Source organism: Manihot esculenta, chromosome 3 (assembly GCF_001659605.2).
Source record: "Manihot esculenta cultivar AM560-2 chromosome 3, M.esculenta_v8, whole genome shotgun sequence".
Taxonomy (NCBI): Eukaryota; Viridiplantae; Streptophyta; class Magnoliopsida; order Malpighiales; family Euphorbiaceae; genus Manihot; species Manihot esculenta.
In genome coordinates, this window is record NC_035163.2 from 15,611,765 (window position 1) to 15,623,749 (window position 11,985).

Here is an 11,985-nt window from a genome sequence, read left to right on the forward strand (position 1 = left end):
CCTACAGGCTCGTAGGTTGCTCAGGAGGGGTTGTCAGGGGTTTCTAGCTCATGTGAGAGAGCTGGATAGTCAGGTTAGGGAGCCTGCCTCAGTGCCCGTAGTCAAAGAGTTTCCAGATGTCTTTCCAAACAAGCTTCCAGGACTACCACCTGCTAGGGAGATAGAGTTTGAAATAGAATTGATGCCTGGAACCAGACAAATCTCTATCCCTCTCTACAGGATGGCACCAGCAGAATTAAAGGAGCTGAAGGAGCAGTTGCAAGAGTTGGTAGACAAGGGTTTCATCCGACCGAGTACCTCACCTTGGGGTGCTCCAGTGCTGTTTGTAAAGAAGAAGGATGGATCCTTGAGACTTTATATCGACTACAGGCAGTTGAACAAAGTCACTACCAAGAATAAGTATCTGTTACCTAAGATCGACGATCTATTTGACCAGCTAACTGGAGCAGGTTATTTCTCCAAGATAGATCTGAGATCCGGGTACCACCAGCTGAGAATCAGAGAAGAAGATGTGCCGAAGACGGCGTTCAAGACCAGATATGGGCATTATGAGTTCCTAGTGATGCCGTTTGGGCTGACCAATGCCCCTGCAGCATTCATGGATCTCATGAACATAGTTTTCAGTCAGTATCTGGATCACTTTGTTATCGTTTTCATTAACGATATCTTAGTGTATTCCAAAAACGCAGAGGAGCATGCCCATCATCTGAGGATAGTTTTGCAGACCCTGAGGGAGCATGGCTTGTATGCCAAGTTCTCCAAGTGTGAGTTCTGGTTAAGGTGCATCTCATTCTTGGGGTATGTTGTGTCAGAACAGAGAATTGAAGTGGACCCCAAGAAGGTAGAAGCTGTAGCTAACTGGCCTAGACCCATTACAGTTATAGAGATTAAGAGCTTTCTGGATTGGCAAGTTACTACAGGAGGTTCGTGTAGGACTTCTCCAAAATTGCCGCTCCTATAACCAGATTGACCAAGAAGAACCAGAGGTTTGTGTGGTCTGAGCAGTGTGAGGAAAGCTTTGAAGAGCTGAAGAAAAGGTTAACGTCAGCACCGGTGTTAGCTCTGCCTACCAGTAATGAAGACTTCACAGTATTTTGTGATGCGTCCCGTGTGGGACTAGGCTGTGTGTTGATGCAAAATGAGAGGGTAATTGCTTATACTTCTAGGCAGCTGAAGAAGCATGAGTTGAATTATCCTACACACGATCTAGAGATGGCAGTTGTGATCTTCGCACTCAAGATGTGGAGGCATTACCTTTATGGGGTTAAATGTGAGATCTTCACAGATCATAAGAGCTTGCAATACATCTTGAGTCAGAGGGAGTTGAATCTGAGGCAGAGGAGATAGGTAAAACTGCTTAGTGACTATGATTGCAAAATTCAGTACCATCCGGGTAAGGCAAATGTTGTGGCAGATGCCCTAAGCCGGAAATCACTTGGCAGTCTATCCCATATTACAGCAGGGAGAAGACCGGTGGTGAGAGAATTCTATAAACTCGTTGATGAAGGGCTGTAGTTGGAGTTGTCTGGTACAGGTACTTTGATAGCTCAAATGAGAGTGACACCCGTGTTTCTGGAGCAGGTGGCTCAGAAATAGCATGAGGACCCAGAGTTAGTGATAATTGCCAAGACTGTTCAGTCAGGCAAGAATGAAGAATTCAGATTTGACAGCAAAGGGATCCTCCGCTATGGGAACAGGTTATGTGTACCAGATGACGTGAGCCTGAAGGGAGATATTATGAGAGAAGCTCATAATGCCAGATACAACGTTCACCCTGGAGCCACCAAAATGTACCAAGATCTGAAAAGAGTCTATTGGTGGCCAGCTATGAAAAGAGAAGTGGCACAGTTCGTGTCCGTCTGCGAAGTATGTCAAAGGGTGAAGCTAGAACATCAGAAGCCGGCTGGAATGCTTAACACACTGCCGATTCCAAAGTGGAAATGGGGGAATATAACTATGGATTTTGTGATGGGTTTACCGGTAACGTCCAACAGGTTGGACTCCATATGGGTGGTTGTGGATAGACTGACCAAATCTGCTCACTTCATCTCTATCAGAAGTGGCTATTCTGTGGACAAATTGGCGCAGGTGTATGTGAAAGAGGTAGTCAGGCTGCATGGAGCTCCCGTTTCAATAGTGTCAGATAGGGGACTCCAGTTCACCTCCAGGTTTTGGCAGAGTCTATAGAACGCTATGGGTACCAGGCTAGATTTTAGCACTGCTTTCCATCCACAGACTGATGGACAGTCAGAGAGGACCATCCAGACAATTGAAGATATGCTCAAAATGTGTGTGCTAGATTTTGGCGGTTCTTGGAGGCAGCATCTACCTTTGGTGGAGTTTGCCTACAATAACAGCTATCATGCTAGCATAGGGATGGCTCCATATGAAGCTTTGTATGGAAGGAAGTGCAGGTCACCTGTTTGCTGAAAAGAAGTTGGAGAAAGGGCCTTAGCAGGGCCTGAGCTAGTAGAGATCACCAGCAGAGTAGTGCCCATTATCAGAGAAAGGATCAGAACTGCTGCGAGTCAGCAGAAAAGCTATGTAGATGTCCGCAGAAAGCATGTAGAGTTTCAGGAGGGAGATATGGTGTTGCTCAAGGTGTCTCCTATGAAAGAGGTGATCCGTTTTGGGAAGAAAGGTAAGCTAGCTCCACGGTACATCGGACCCTTTGAAATCTTGTAGAAAATTGGAAATGTATCGTACAAACTGGACCTACCTGCTTCAATGGAGAGAATCCATCCGGTTTTCCATGTTTCCATTCAGATCCGGGCAAAGTTCTTAATGAGCCTGATGTGGAGATCCTAGGAGATCTCACTTATGTTGAGCAGCCGATGTGGATCATAGACACGCAGATCAGAAAGTTGAGGAACAAGAAAATCCAGATGGTGAAAGTCCTTTGGAATCACCACAACATTGAAGAATGTACCTGGAAGACACGGGAGTCCATTCTCCAGCAATATCCTTATCTCTTCTAAGGTTAGTGTTTTATGTTTTATGTGTGCTTCCTTGTTGCTATGCTTGTGTGTTGAACATTCGGGGACTAATGTTCTTAAGGGGGGAAGAATGTAATACCCGGCTAGACTTCGGCATCGGAATTCCCACTTTTCGGCAGAATCTCGGATGTCGAAACCCTCTAGAAGGGTAAAATATAGTTTTCTAAAGTGTTTTCATGTGTTTTCATAGTTTTAATAAAGGAAGAAATTGGGTTTTTAAAGAAAAGACCAAGGAAGGAAAAAGCCAGGTTCGGCTGCCGAACCTCATGTTCGGCCGCCGAACATTGGCCTCTTGCGGAGGCACCTTTGGCCCCTGAATGTGGTCTGGCCAGCCACCTATAAAAGGCCCTTTGTCCGAAAATGGGCGAGTTTTCTCTCTCTATTTTCGGGTATAGGTGAGATTTCGCCCTTCCATGGTCGATTTGTTGTTTTCCTTCAATCCCTTCAAGTTTTGATGAGTTTTTACTTTGTTTTGAATATTTTTAAGCTAATATTAAGTTTTTGAAGCTTGGAGACCCCCGAGCTCGATTTCTCCCAATCTCCAAGTTTGGATCACCCTCCTCTCGATCTTCAAGAGGTAAGTGTCGATCCATACCTTTTATGATGCTTTAAGTAAATTTTAAGAAGGGGTTAAGGGTTTTGATGCATGTTTAGGCTAGGGGTAAAATGTTAGGGTTTATGATAAATGTAGGCTTAATGTGATGTTTGTTGGGGTATAGGTTAGTTTTATGTCCTTATATGCTTGGAAATGTGTTTATGCATGTTTTAGTATAGTTTTGATGCATGTTGGGTTGTTGTGGGTGGCTGAATGTGGGATGGCAGAATCAGGTTCTGCCACTCAGAAGGATCCAGGTTCTGCCGCCGAAGCAAGGTTCGGCTGCCGAACTTGCCAGGGAAGGTAGTTTAGGCCGCCTAAACTTGCCCCCGAAAGTTTGGACTTTCGGCTCTGGAGGGGAGTTTCGGCCGCCGAACCTACCCCCGAAAGTGGGTGAATTTCGACTCTGGAAGGACTTTCGGCTGCCGAACCTGCCCCCGAAAGTGCCTGACTTTCGGCTCTGGAGGGACCTTCAGCCGCCGAACTTGCCGCCAAAAATCCCCTGTTCAGCCTTCCTTTGCATGTATTCTATGAATGTTTTATGATGTTTTAAGGGGTTTTTGGGGAGTTATTTAGAGTATGTTTGGTCCCTCATTTGAGTCTACCTGTGTAGGATCGGACCCGAGGAACCGAGGTGATCAGCAGTGAGATAGCTGCTTCAGAGTTAGTTTAGAGTCAGCCAGAGGTGAGTGGAACACAACTCTTTTTATTGCAAGCAAATAAACTTTTAAGCATGATCATGCATCATAAATGCCATGAGGGTCATTGGTGACAAGTCCATCCTTGATGTGATTTGTTTGTGATGTGATGCATTTCATGGAAGCATATGTTATTTAAATTGTTTTATTGTTCTGCTCACTGGGCTTTAGTAGCTCACCCCTTTCCCCTAACCCCCAGGCTTGCAAGTTCAGGATAGACCGAAAAGTTGTCAAGGTTGAAGGCTATGTTAAGTGTATTAGATTAGTAGTGGACATGTAATGTAAAATGATGTAATGTAACGATATAAAGTAATGCTTTATGGTTTAGTGTTGTGCTTGGCCCTAATAGTAGTGTTAATCCCTTTTTGTACATGATCTATATGAAATGTTTTAATGATGAGTTATGTTGAATCAGACTTGACATATGATATGTTACCCCGCTAGAATATTTGATGAGGGCTCTAGAGTGGGGTTTTATGTTTACAGTTTTGGTGTATGCATAGGTCAAGCTTGGTGTATAAAAAGTTTAAAGTTTTTATGAAATGTTGATCATGTATGGGATTTTATCTAATGCACAAGATGTATGTAGGCTTGCTACGGGTCCCGGCGACCTTAAGTCGATCTGGATCCTAGCGCCGGTAGCGGTATCGTTTCTGGGTCGTTACACACTTCTATTAATTTTTTCAATTAAAAAGGGTATTCATGACTTTTCATTCAAGACTAACAGAATCTGTTAACAATTATTAACAAAAGGACTAAACGGTTGTATTTTAGAATAATGAGGGATATTTTAGTTTGCCGAATTATAAAGACTGACTAGTTAATTTTACTAAAATCTAGGGATCTCATAGTAATTTATCCAATAATTAATCAACGTGATTATAGATAGTTATATGTTTAACAAAATTAAAATTTTTCGAGAAAAGACTTATTTGTTGGGAGGACTAGGCTAGGTTCCCTTTTAGAGAACTAGTTTCATTTTGTAGAGGTACCAAGCTATTAGGAAAGTGTTCCTTTGATTTGGCTCCCCTTGTTAAATTCTCAAAAATATCGTTACGCTCAATGACTCCTCAACATCATCTTCTTTCTTCTTGTATGTGTGTTTCCTATCAATTTTGCTTAGCAAATTCCTATAAGTTTTTCTTAGCAATTAATTATATATTCGCTAATTATTTACAAAGGAAAACAAATATGGAGAAGATGCAAAACTAAAATCAACTAACCATATAAAAAAAATTAGAGCGATGATGGAAACCCTTTCTCCATTGACAGCGCAAGACTCTTTAAGTCGGGCTTTACCGGTTGTGCATGCTTCTAAGGAAACACATAGCGCTAAGAAAGCTAAGCTGAAGGATGGATCTAGTGATAAGGTGAGTGTAGTGGGTTTGGAGTTGGACGTTTCAGATCTTGATATTGCAGTAAAATGCAAGATTTCTTTTAGGGAGGCTTTGCGAGAGGGGATTGCCTCTGACATTCCTATGATTGATATGGCTAGAGCTCTTCATGATTTATCTGAGGAAGAATCTAAGGGTGAATTGGATGAAGATGATAATCCTACCTGCCCTACAATCCCAGTATCGAAGCAAGATAAATAGCGAATGTGTGAGCCTTGAAACTACGCGTTAGTGGCTAAGGTTTTAGGTCGTTCTATTGGCCTTAATTTTTTACTTCGCCATTGTAAGTAAATTCGGAAACTAACGGCCTCTTTTGAGCTAGTAGATCTCCTAGCGGGTTCTTTGTTTTAAGTTCTCCAATAAGGAGGATTATGACAAGGTTATGTTGGGGAGACCTTGGTTGATAGTGGACCATTACTTGTTGATTCAAGAGTGGCAACCGAACTATGACCTTGAGCATGCGTCTATTAACTCTGTAAGAATATGGATAAGGATTCCTGATCTTCCAGTGGAGACTTTCTTGTGAAGGTTGGGCATAAAATTGGTCGGCCAGTGAAAGTGGATGACAATATTTTGCATGGGGCACGAGGGAGGTATGCACGCCTCTGTGTTGAGGTGGATTTGTCACATCCTCTTCTTGCTAAGTTCAGACTCCGTCGTCGTGTAAAACGCCTTGACTATGAAGGGCTACACCAAGTTTACTTTGCTTGTGGTTGTTATGGGCATAGATTAGATTCTTCTTTGCAAAAAGGTGGTAATAGGTTTGTAGCTGAGAATGTTGGTGATTCGGATGACGATAGGATTCTTTATGCGCCTATTCCAGATGTAGCTCCGGTGACTAAAATCCCAAAGGAAGTAACTGAGAGCTTCAAACCTTGGATGCTTGCTAAGAAACTAGTATGGCATAAGAATTTGCAATCAACTAAGCATCCTGGGTGGATTATTTCTAATGGTCTTTGAGGTAAGGAAGGTAAGCATGGCTCTAATGTGGATTTGGTGTCTGGATCCCGCTTCCATGTTCTTCTTGATAGATAGGATGTGGGGGGCCTTCCAGGCTCTTTTCCTTCTTCTTCTGGGCCTGCCTCTGAGGCCATGGTGTCTATAAACTAGGAAGGCTTAGCCCAAAAGAAATTGTTATCGACTACCAACATCCAGAATCGGCATGTGTTGAGTCCTAGCTTAAAGCATAATTGTATGAAGATCCCCTAGGGGTAGACTCTATTACTCTTTCGAAAGTAGGCCCATCTGGAACCAAATGGTCGTTACGGACTCAAACTTATGCCTGCAAAGGAGCTTCTGATGTAGTTGTTGTAGAAGATCATCTGGTTGTCTTTGGAAAGCTTGGTGTGGGTACTGTGAGCTCTATGGTTTTGCTTGATTTAAGGGTAAAGGATGGTAGCAGGACTTCGGCTTAGATTCTTTTCCGGGTAAAGAAAATGAGGTTGGCAGTTTGTTGGGTGAGCAACCAATTGCTATTGAAGCCATTGGTGGTGATAGTGATGGTAGTGGCCTACCACTCATTGCGGATAAAGTGATTAATCCTTATCTCTTAATGTGAACTTTTTTTTCTAGAATATTCAAGAGATTGGGAGTAACCGTAGCTTACGGACCCTCAAAGATTTATGTTGTAGATTTATTGTACAGTTTTGTGTTGTTCTAGAGACCAAAATCAGTGGATTTCGAGCAGATTTGATTTCTGCTGAAGTGGAATTTGATCATTGGGTTCGTGTTAAGGCTTTTGGATTCAATGGGGGGATTTGGTTGTTTTGGAATGATGCTTCTTTTAATATCTCAGTGTTGTATACCCATTCCCAATTTATTCAATGTTGAATTGATGTTCTGAGAGGACATAGTTGGTTTTTAACTATTGTTTATAGTAGTCCCAAAGAGCACTTGAGGAATCGATTATTTTCTTCTCTCTGCATGTTAGGCATATTGGCTAATTCTCCTTGGTTGCTGACTAGGGACTTTAATAAGGTTGCAGAGGTCTCAGAATCTACCAGTATTAATATGTATATGGGTATTCGCTGTATGCAATTTCGAGAATGGATTTTTCATATGGGATTATTAGATTTAGGATATTTTAGTTTAGCATATACTTGGTGGCATGAAAACTCTGAATTATGTAAGAGCTGCAAGGCTAGATAAGGCTCTATGAACTTCTTCTTGGCACCTTCTTTTTTTCCCTCTGCTTCTGTTAAACTTCTTGAAAGGGTATGCTCTGATCACTGTCCATTATTAGTTTCTATTTGTGCTAAAACTGTTAGTCCATTGCCTACATCCTTTCGATTTCAAGCAGCCTGGATTAAGCATCCGGCTTATCGTGCTTCTTTAGCATAAAACTGGGATCCTATCTCTCCTTTCTCTATTGCATTGCTAAGTTTTTACTATGGCATAGAGAGGTGTATGGTTGCATTTATCAACGTAAGAAGCGGTTTCTTGGGCGAATAAAGGGTATTCAAAAAGCTATGTGTGTTTCCCCTCACAATGGGCTAATTACTATAGATAAAAAAAAAATAATGTTGAATTAGAGATGCTCTTGGACTAGGAGGAGATAATGTGGTATCAAAAATCTAGAGAAAAGTGGATCATCCAAGCGGATAGAAATACATCTTTCTACCATGCGAGTGTAGTTATTAAGGGAGCTAAGAAACGGGTTCACGCTCTTCATACTAGCACAGGTGACTGGTGCAATGATCAAAATGAGCTCGTGTCAATGGCTTTTAATTTTTTTAAAAAATTTATATACAGCAGATACTGTCTCTGTGTGTCAACCTGTGCTAGATCATGGTTTCCCTCAAATGGATAAGGAGAGTCTATCCATACTCTCTAGAGAGTTTGGGGCAAAGGAAGTCAAACATGCTTTGTTCTCTATGGATCCTAATAAAGCACCGGGTCCCGATGGCTTTCACACTACATTCTTTCAATAATCTTGGGATGTTTTTAGTCCTTCCCTCTCTAATATGGTTTTAAATGTGCTAAAGGTGGCTCTTTACCAGTGGGTATGGGTGAGATTCTTATTACTCTAATTCCTAAAGTACCAGTTCCGGAGCTTATGTCTCAATTCAGACCAATCAGTTTATGCAATGTGGGTTTCATGCTTATTTCTAAAGTTCCTGTGAATAGAATGAAATGAGTCTTCCCTCAGTTGATTTCCCCAAACCAATGTTGTTTCATTCCTGGTAGGCAATCGCATGATAATGTTATTATTCTTTAGAAAGTCATCCATTCAATATGTAAGAGAACAATATGAGTAGGGTGGATGGTGTTGAAAATTGATTGGAAAAAGTCTATGAAAGGCTTCAATAGGATTTCATTCTGAAATCACTTTAGCAAGCTTCCTTCCCAGCTAATTGGTATTCTATTACAGACACTTGTTTACAGTATGCTAAAATGCGAGTTTTGTGGAATAATATAATTTTTTATAGTTTTCTACCTTCACGAGGGGTCCGTTAAGGGGATCCAATATCCTTATATCTTTTTGTGCTAGCTATGGAAAGGTTGGGGCATTTGATCTTGAAGTTAATTACTTCAGGAGCATGGAAACCTATTAGACTTTCGAGGAGTGGTCCTTTTCTGTCTCACCTTTTTTTTTGCAGATGATTTGCCCTTTTTTTTTGGAAAGTTCAACAGATATGAATGATAAAAGAGTATTTGGAGGTCTTAGGGCCAGCCTCAAGACCACAGGTTAACTTTAGTAAGTCTAAGGTTCTTTTTTTTCTCTAATGTCAGCTCTAAGTTAAAAAGTCTTATATGTGTTGTTGCTAAAATATGTATTATCGATGCATTGGATAAGTACCTTAGCGTCACATTGATCCATAGCAGGGTTACTAAATCTCATTTTGAGGAATTATTGAGCAAACTTGATGTGCACCTTGCTAGATAGAAGACCACGATGTTATCTAGTGATAGAAGGGTTACTCTTGCAAAAATTGTCCTTTCTGTATTACCAAATCATCTTATGCAGTCTGCATATCTTCCAAAAGCAGTGTGCGATGCTGTTGATAAACGAGAACGCAGTTTTGTTTGGAGTGATTAATAGGGTGGACAGCGTGTGCATGTAGTCAATTAGGAGCAAGTTATTATACCAGTGAGGAAGGGTGGCTTGGGCATTCGTACTTGTAGGCGAATGAACTCTTCTTTTATGGCTAAGATGGGTTGGTGTTTATTGCATGAGGAGGAAGTGTTGTGGGTTAGTATTCTAAAGGGCAAATATTTTAGCCATTCATCTAGGTTTCATGCTTTTGCTCCTAAGGAAGTTCTTTTGTCTTGAGAGGTATTAGTTTGCCTTTACTTCGAAAAGGTTGTTATAAGGTGGTGTGTAATGGTATGTCCACATCGTTCTGGAACGATGATTGGGTGGGACATGGCCCTTTGCAAGATTTCTTGCTCACTTCCGTTCCATCGCACCTGGTTGATGGTTTCACAATTTTGGTCTAGGAGTACATGGAATTGGGAGATCATCAGTCCTTAACTCTCGGTTGAAGCTTGTCAATGGAATGTTGGAATTTTCCTCAGTTCTGATGTGCATTCAATGAATAAGCTTGCATGGAAAGCTTCATCCTCAGGTGTATTCTCTGTTAATACAACTTATAATATGTTATAATAAATTATAACAGCAATATTAATATCCATATCAGATGCATTCTGAATGCTAGACTTAAGCTCGTTTCAGAAAAATGACATATTCAATTTTGTAAGTGTGACTACTAGTAGCAACCATAAAACTGTTTGGCGATTGTTATGGTGGGTAAAAATATCTCAATGAATTCGATTTTTTTTTTTCTGGTTGCTATTGAAGAACAAACTTATGACTAACATTGAAAGGTGTAAATGAGGATTTACTCAAAATATGAGTTGTGTAGCCTGTGGTACGGCTATGGAGGATTTATTACACATTTTTTGAGACTTTTGTGTTGCGACTGAAGTGTGGGCAGTGATTTGGTGCCAGAGTTCTCTTCAGGATTTTACAGAAATGATCTTTGCAGATTGGTTTGATAGGGAGAATGATTTTGATTGTCTCCTATGTAACGACTACTCCTATTCAGATTTTAAGTATCGCTCTTTGGTGGCTATAGTGTTGATGGTGTTTCACAGAACAAGCATTTCACTAGAAGGAAAGAAGCGTATCTTAGCTATTCAATTTTTCCATAATTTTATGGCTCAGAAGAAGTATCCTGTTAATTTAAATAGTAGAAGTCAACGAATAAAGCCTAATGTTTAGGACCAATACTTATAAAATTTTAATTTTGGACAATAAAGGCACAAACTTTTCATTTTAATGCAATTTAGTTAAATTTTATAATTATTGGTCCTTTATTGTTCAATATCAAAATATTTTGATTAAAATAGAAAAATAAATAAACATGGGTTTTTATTGTTGAATTGGCTAATTTAAAAAATTGATTAAATACACCTTTATTTATAATTTCTAACTTCTTTTCGTATGCATGTACGTGTACATTGTCTGCTCACCTCAATATTTTTCTCCCAAAGAACAAATTGAAAATCTAACATTTAAATCTTAATTGAATCATAGGCTAGGATTTGAATTTATAATTTGCAGCGAAGAGAGGGGTAGAAATATAAAAAGCAGAGTTTTAACATTTGGAGTATGGAGGCGAACTGGTATATAAGCTCATACGTAATAGACAGGCCAGCATTGGTATGTACAGTTTAAAATTCAACTAAATTAAATAAATAAAAAATTAAAATCTTATTTAATTTAATTGGACCGGTTAAATTTTTAATAAATTTTTTATTTTTTAAAATAAATATTTTAAAATTTAATTAAAATATTTTAATTTTAACATGATTTGATTTCTCTATATTATTAAAAATAATATATTACCAGTTTGATTTTTTTATTTTTTTATTAAAATTAAATCGAATTGAGATAATTGAAATTTTTGAAATTAAAATTCAAACTGAAAAGAAATGAATAAAAAACAAATTAAAATTTTAAATTAATTTGATTCAATCGATTTTTTTTATTTGAACCAAATACAGCACACTCTAATCTATCATAAAAGAAAATTAGCCACAACCCACATCATGCATAAAGATAGTTGCAACAAGATGAAGTAGAAATTAAAGAAAGAGTACAAAATGGAAGCAAAGGACTTATCCCTTTTTTTTTTCAAATTTAAAAGGTTTATAGGATTTTTTTTTTAATTAGAATGTTTGTTTGGACAAAAAACCACTTTAACGGCTTCTTTGACCGTCAAGTTAGAGCGTCTATAGTGGTTTAAATTCGTAACGTCACTTTTTTTTATCTCAATAATACCATGTCAGCATAGAAA